We start from the raw sequence: 7,920 nt of genomic DNA, 5'->3' as shown, positions 1-7,920 counted from the left end.
TTCGTACTGATCAAAAGAAAAAATATGATGTAGCAATTGTTGAAGAGGTGACTATGAAATTATTGATGATGAAAATGGAATACTCAGAAAATTCTGAAAATTTGCGTATGCACCCGATCTTACATATAACCATTGCTTTATGTTAACATTACCCGAATGAGAACACTAGGGCCAGTAACTCACGATGTTATGATTTGATATGATATCATTTAGGTCATTCCATATGTATAAATTAGGAATGAAGGGAACCAGTCTAATATTAAAAAGGGTGAATATTAGGAGTACTCCGTTTATTCAACAAAATATTACGATATTTGAACAAATTATAGCAATCATTCAATGAGAAATATTCTTTTACAAAAATCTATCGACGTCAACGTATAAAGTATTTTAGCATTGTTTTACAATCCAAACATCTTTTTATTCTATGTATTTAAAGTCTAAATTACTGGAGAGTACCCAATTTTCAACTGAATAACTAAACGCGGATCGTGAAAAAGGAAACTCTTTTCAAAGTTTTCAAGATTATCTCACATAGAAGTATCTCATAATACGGTCGGTCCATGGCTTATCGCTAAAGCCACACATTTACTAAAAAAAAGTTGCCATAATTTCAGCATTTGGAAAAAGACGATAGAAAGTTGAAAGTTGAAAGTTGAAAGTATTACTAGATAAAGGTTCTCTGTAAAAAAGGATATCCTGAAACGTCCATTTACAAGGCTAAAAAAGAATTAGATATAAAGTGTGAATTTTCTCGTATGTTATTATCAGACCTAAAGCTCATTGACTTTTAGATAGATCTAAGGTTTAAATCCGGATTTACACTCCTCTTTATTGAATAAGATGATATTATGTTTATCATACGAAAGGTCATTTTACAATGATTTTACACTTTTCAAAATTACTTGTCTATATTGTTTTCATAAAACGGGGTAATATTTAAATAAACCTGGTGAATATTCGAGGCCACGTTTTATGAATGGAGAAATTAAATGTATCTTATGTAATTTGCGTCTGTGAATCAAGATTGGTGAAAACTTGACATTCTGAACCATTTTTCTATTCCTCCTTAAATATGATCTTAACACACAATTAACTTTGAAGCAATGTAATACCTAAGGTATCAATGACTGATAAAGGCTAAGTCTACATTATGGCTTTGTTTTAGTTTCTGGATGAAAATCGAGAACTGGGCATCTGTGCAACTCTCTAAAGATTCAGGATCCTTTTCGAACCCAAAAAATATTTGTTTTGAAAAATGCCTCATCAAGACCTCCACTGCTTTTTTGAAATAGTCGCATCTTGAAAATAAGATTTTCGAATCTTCGCCATACAGTGGTGCCTTTTTAATGAATATATTCTTCAAATATTTTAAAAAGTGATACATTAATTTTATCCAGCATACTGCAAATACATAAGGGGGATTCATGGACCATTCTGCAACCTGCCATGGACACCATGGCGTTTCCAGAATATTCCCCCAAGTGTTCATATCTCTTGCAAAAAAAGAAGGCATCTTGGAATAATATAGATTTAACGACATATAGTCTAAAATTTCGCAAATACATGCCGACAATGTTCTTGAGTATAAACATCCGTTTTCTCCATACACATGAAACAAGAATGCAGTTTTTAGAGTATAAGATGACAAGTTCATGCATTTTCTTGACATGTTTATATCACTGCTGATAAGTGACTTCAGAATCTTGTAGCATTTCTTGTGGTGGTTATTCATGTTGTTTATCAGCTCACGCTCCATGCAAGAAAAAGTTACAAACCAACACTTTGTAAGGGCCCAATGATCAGTATGGCATGATTTTGGAATAACGTGACATCCATGTTTATAAAGTAACTCTTTAAAGTTCTTTGGAAACCCAGGAAGTTTCAGTATTGATTCTACGGAAGGATGATCAATTGCCAACATGAGATCAACTCCAATCATTAAACTCTCAAGTTTAATTATTTTCTCTTTTATTTGAATGTCAACATTTTGTGGTAAGGTTGAGTTTTGTATGTAGTGAAGTTCCAGTTTCTTCCTTTCACAAGGTAAAAAATACATAGATCCTTAAGTAAGTGGAAATTTCACACACTCGGATGCATTTATACTTGCGACTTCATCTGCAATTTCTTTCCAAAAGTCGGTAGCAACGAATCTTGGATTTCCAAGGAAGTCTTTATTTTTCATTTGTTCTTCATAAAAATTATTAATTTTATACTTCTGGGGAAATTCAACACCTGGTTGTAATTTGATATAAGGATACCAACTAGAACAACCAGGCTGAAGAGAGATTTTGTCGGTTCCAGAAAGCTTTGCTAAAGTAAGCATAAAATCAAACTCGTCCGGTGCTCCTATTTTCGTTCCCTCATAAAAACTTCCTGTGGGTATTATGTCAGCCACCTCGAATGCAGGGATTTTTTTTTTCAAACGCTGTAAAATGAATTCTATCATTTGCCTTACCCCAGCTTCAATTTCCAAAGTAATTGTTCTGTTTACTTCCATTTGAAATTCACATTTTGATTGATAAGCATGTTGTAGAAACTCCTCACCCATATTTAGGACTCGCCTAAAAAAACACAAGTTATGTATTCAGGTTATGTCCATTCAAACTAATTACATCCTATTCTTTCTACTTTGATTCCTAAATCTAACTGCGTAGAAATGTGTTCCGAATAAAATATATAGGAATTTTATTTGTTGCATAGTTCCTCTCTAATTACCGCAAATTTCCACTTCATTGCTTGTGGAATATCACTGATGCCTGCACGGGTTTATTTGGATGCCAAGATTAAATTCCTCAATCATTGGACAAATCATAGTTTATTTATCTTCAGGTTAAACTTAAAAAAACCCACCAATTTTATAGAAAATATTAGGTTCAAATTCAAGTTCAAGATAGACAGGTCCACTTATTCCAGGCAGAAATACTCCACTTGGCGTTCTTTCTTGTTTTCTCTGGAGTTGTTTTTTTTTTAATCAAATCATCTATTTAAGCATTGTTCATGAAACAAAACGTTCTCCCTGCCATTTTGTCTACTACTTAAAGTTTTGACCACAGAAAAGTGTGACTGTTTATCTAATTACAATTCTTACCTATCAAACACTGGTAAGTTTATTAATCATTCAATCAAGAAACGAAAACCATGCGACAAAATGGTTGTTACACGGTTGTACAGCGCGCCCTCATTAAGCCGTGTAACAACCTTTTCAACGGCAATGTGTAAGTCTGATATAGCGATATTGAAACTTGAAGTAATGGTTTTGATTTAGATTCTATGTAGCGAATGACAGAGGAAATCGGGTTTTATCCAGATTTAAATTAGAGAGTGGTATCAAAATACCACTGACTTTACTAAAAACTTTAAAATTATTCAGGGCAATTCCACTGAACTGTTTCGGTCTCGTTCTCCCCCCCCCCACCCCAGCATGTCTTAAATTTCAGTGTTGTGCCTTGATATTTTGATAATATTAACTAGTTTATTTGTAAGATGGTGTTGTATTAGGCGGCGCAATGTATGACATTAAAAAGTTGAAGCTTGCACGTGTTTGCTTAATCGGACCTCATTTTAAATGCATATGCTGTAACCTGCGCCCCCAGTTCTAAAAATAACGAATGTTCACTGGCAGAGAACTAGTCAAAACAATGATTAACTATATACATTAAATATATTACATATATTAGCAAAAACACAAATAATGAACAAATACAAAATCATTTAGTCATAACAAATCTTTACTTACTCAGCTGATCGGCACGGAGATGGTTGGTAAACGATTGGGCGTTAACTCTAGATATAAGCGTCAGTTTCCTTCGATGTTCAGTGTATCACTAGACGCAGAGAACATATATCCTGATGTGCGCGCGCTCACACAACTACAAGCAGCTGACAATAGCATAAGTACACAAAACAGCTGATAATCATGACAATGTGTATATTTTTTTAATATGGTTTGAAGTGCGTTTTTGATAAAATGTGATAAACAAAATATTAGCATAGACTTAAAGGTATGGTTTTTGTCTTAAATCAGGGGAGAATGTCAGGTTGTTCTCCAAAGATATTCAAAGAGAAAGTTATACAAAGTGTTTTAAATAGATAAATAAATAGTTGCACTGCCTCTGACGTGGACGTTGCCATTTCTTTTCAAACTATCGAATAAAACTCTCTCTAAGACTTGCAATTACAATTGCAATAACAATTCATTAAATATCTGAAAATTAAAAACAATACGTCACTAGTTTTACGAGAAATGCAAGAAATATTAAATTGTTTATACGTTGTTTCGTGTTTATATATGTAAATGATGTTTATAGGGAAATGAATACAATTTAAGCTCAAAATTTTTAAATCTAATTTTTCCGTCCTTAATGTTAAAAGTGGTTAACAAGGGTATTTACATTAACGCTAATTTAAACTTTTGAACATTAAAATTTAAACATCAGTGTTTTTGTAAACAAAGAGTATTTTTTTTGTTAGGCATGTGTTTTAATGGCATATAGTGGCATATAGTTCAAAAAAATATCCTGCTCTAGTTTGTTGATAAAGCTATTTATTGACAAATCAATATTCCTACAATGTACATTATTATTTATCAACAAAAACAAGAGTCCAGCTTTGTTAACATATAACTGAATTCTGACAAGTGTATCAAGTTGACTCCTTCATTTATTAAAAATGGGAAAACACAATTCAAAACATTTGATCTACTATTGTGTGTCGTCCCTTGATTTGTAGCTTTCTTGCGATTATGATTTTTTAGGGTGAACTTTCTTTTTTTCATTTTGACATTACACCTCTTCCTTATTTTATCTGCACGGAAAACATACATTTAAGGCGTATACAATTGTAAGAAAGATAACTCTTTATGTTCATTATCCAAAGAAGAAAACAAATCGATTTTCTCTTAACTCTTAAAAGTTTGTATCAAAATTATCTGTTTTCTCAATTCAAAAACAAAATAGATATAACCTTACTTATACTGTCTTTACTTTTTTCCTAGCTAATTTTTTCCTTTGTGAAACGTTGTGGTAAACTTTGTATAATTTTCTTTCTGTAGTGGCCAGTAAGTAATTGTAAAACCTGCTTTACATTACTTTAATATTAAAAAGTAACACATACCAATTATGATGGAAAATAGCTGTAATGTGTACAAAACGTGCGCATGCTCCTGGTTGGTAGGAATATTCTTTCTTGACTATACACCAAATTTCTCAATCCGAGTCTCTGTTTTTTGTGCATATATAGCCAATGAAATGTGTTATGATTGAAGGATAAACAAAATGATATCTGGTATCCTTGTCTATACATGTATATGTTACTTTTTATACCATGCAGGCTCAGGTGGTCAAGGTAAGGTTCGCGGCTTGCATTTTTTTTTATTTTTGTACCAAAGATAGATACCATTTTGTTCACTACGCTAAAGTCTTTCTTTTTATAGAATTCAAAAGATTTTGCAGGACTTGTTGAGCATAACATAAAAAATGTACAATTTATAGATAAGAGTAAAAGGGTTATTTATGTTTAAAATGTTAGAAAACAATGTAACTGTTTATCTCATGAATTGTTTCTATCACTCTCTCTAATGCACTATTTAAAACGACTGGAATAAAAAGCAATAAAAGTCATGTAAATTAAAACAACTTTTTGAAACCTTTCCAGGACTACCGATCTGAATAAAAACCGACTATAGTATATGTGTAGTTCTGGTGTTTTGAAAACACTATTTAAAACCATATGTTGCGAACTTCTGAAACAAACGGTCGCTGGTGTTATGTCACTATGTAAATATGAATTATCGTACAGTAGCCGCAACCTACCCAAACCTTTAATTTTAAAAATGATTAGATATTTGGATTCTATATTTTCCCTCTATGGTCTCTGTCAACATCAATTAGTTTTGTATTACCAATGCATCAATTATTACCATTGAAATAATTCTTCTGGCTTAGCATCAACATTTTACGAAAATTTACAAGTAATTCTAAGATCAATATCTATTCTACAAATATCAAAATTCGAAAAATTAGCATTAAAATCCTTTCAACATCATTATCTACAACAAGATATCAAAGACCTGATTTAAAAAAAAATATCTACTAGATTTTTTTCTACTTTTGAAATTTTCAATCCATTAAGTCTTAAACACGCTTTACAAATAACGATTTGCAAAAAAAAATATATACAATTAAACTAGGAATGCAAGAGAAATATCTTCAAACGATATTGTGGCCATATTTATTTTGTCCTTGTCGAATGTGTCTTCAATCATCTGACCAATTTCGGAAACGAAAGCGATCACAAAGTCATACAATGCAGCGTACAGGATTTAAAATTGTCCCGATCAAGTTATAAGACCAGAATTGGTCGAAAGTGAGAATGAATTTCCTAAATCTGAAAGTGTCGACTCCACATTTTACAAATGAGGCTTCATTTATATAAAAGCCACTAATTCGTTTTTCGTACATGTATCTATCAAGCAAATTTTGTAGAAAACACACAATGGCGTAAATTTTACACAAGATGTTGACGAACACGTTAGTCTAACTTCACAAGAATTTACCATTACACTTAACATGAAATACCTGTCCTCTTTGTATCTGCATGATATATAGATCGGATCAAAATTATATGTTCGTTAAAAAGAGGTGGGGTCATCCATCCACTCGGTTACAGACTGCTGTAAAACGGAAACCACTTTTTTCCAGCATAGGTTTGTTTATACATGTAAAAATGTCAAAAATTAGTCACGAGAAGACCATACAGTTGCGGTAAATTATTATACAAACAAAATTCTTGAACATTTTTTGTACACTTAACGGAATGCAGAAACAAAATTTTTAATGTGTGTAAACTTTGTAATTGGTCAAGATGTCATATTAATCATATCATACAGATCATTATAATTCAATGATTTATATTTGTCCTTTAAATCCATTCATTAATTTTTAATGCATGTTGAATAAATAAAAAAAACCTGTATCTATTCTCGAAAACTGCGTTCGACGCCGTTTGGATTAAATACCGTATAACGGGTATTTTTTACGTGCTGCTAATTTTTACTAATTTTTACGAGTTTTATAAATCCGTAAAAATTAAACGCGTAAATTTTCACAGAAGTAAAAAAACACTGCACGTAAATTCCTACATCGTACGTATGAGAGTAATGTTCAGCTCAGTTCCTGACGGCTGTACATGTACATGTAGGTATATTTAAGCGTTTTTGAACACGTGGTGATAACAGTTCAGATCTTTTATTCAGTCTTGAGTATTTTTTAAAACTACGTATAATGCCACGTTAGTAGCTCGATGTCTTTTTTTGTTGGGAGAGAAAGAGAGAGAGAAAAAAATTTGAAATGGAGTTGTCTTTCTTTTTTTCCCGGTAAATCGAACTGAGACGAGCACATGGTGGACATCAATGATGATACCCAGATAAATAGGAATAAGTAAAGTATATATCACATATGAAATAAAGTTAAATGTATGAAGTAAGGATGTCACTTGTACAAACAGTAATTAGGATTTCCTACGCCTCTAAATATGCTAAATGACTGTTATCGCCTGTGGCAGTGTTTATATAGTAATTATCGTGACCAAGCACCTGTTACCTTTGGCTGTCTTCTACCCTTATTTTCGGCTTACTTTAATGATTTGTTTTTCACAGAACATCGTTTATATAGTCTATTATATAAATTAGATAGCACACAGTAGAAAAATAGAACAGACCTAAAATGCCGCCACCGACTTCAAAGGTCTGGAAATATTTTAAAAGAACTGAAGTTTCAAAAAACGTAAAATGTCGGCTGTGCGAAAAAAACTTATCCTAAAGGGGGGAACGACAAACATGTTAAATCAAATTCGTCTTAAACATAAGGAGGAATTTCTACAAAAGTGACCAAGGTTTTACAGTTATCAATGTACTTGTTC

General features: G+C 32.1%; 1 pseudogene; it reads right to left on the bottom strand.

Annotated features, from left to right (window-relative positions):
• Positions 1-656: 656 nt before the first annotated feature.
• LOC128161333 (cyclic GMP-AMP synthase-like) lies at positions 657-3,836 on the bottom strand (annotated as a pseudogene).
• Between the last annotated feature and the right edge of the window lie 4,084 nt (positions 3,837-7,920).

The sequence above is a fragment of the Crassostrea angulata genome, chromosome 8 (genome assembly GCF_025612915.1).
Source record: "Crassostrea angulata isolate pt1a10 chromosome 8, ASM2561291v2, whole genome shotgun sequence".
NCBI lineage: Eukaryota > Metazoa > Mollusca > Bivalvia > Ostreida > Ostreidae > Magallana > Magallana angulata.
The sequence above is the reverse complement of the archived record's forward strand: the minus strand, read 5'-3'. Positions and strand labels throughout refer to the sequence as shown.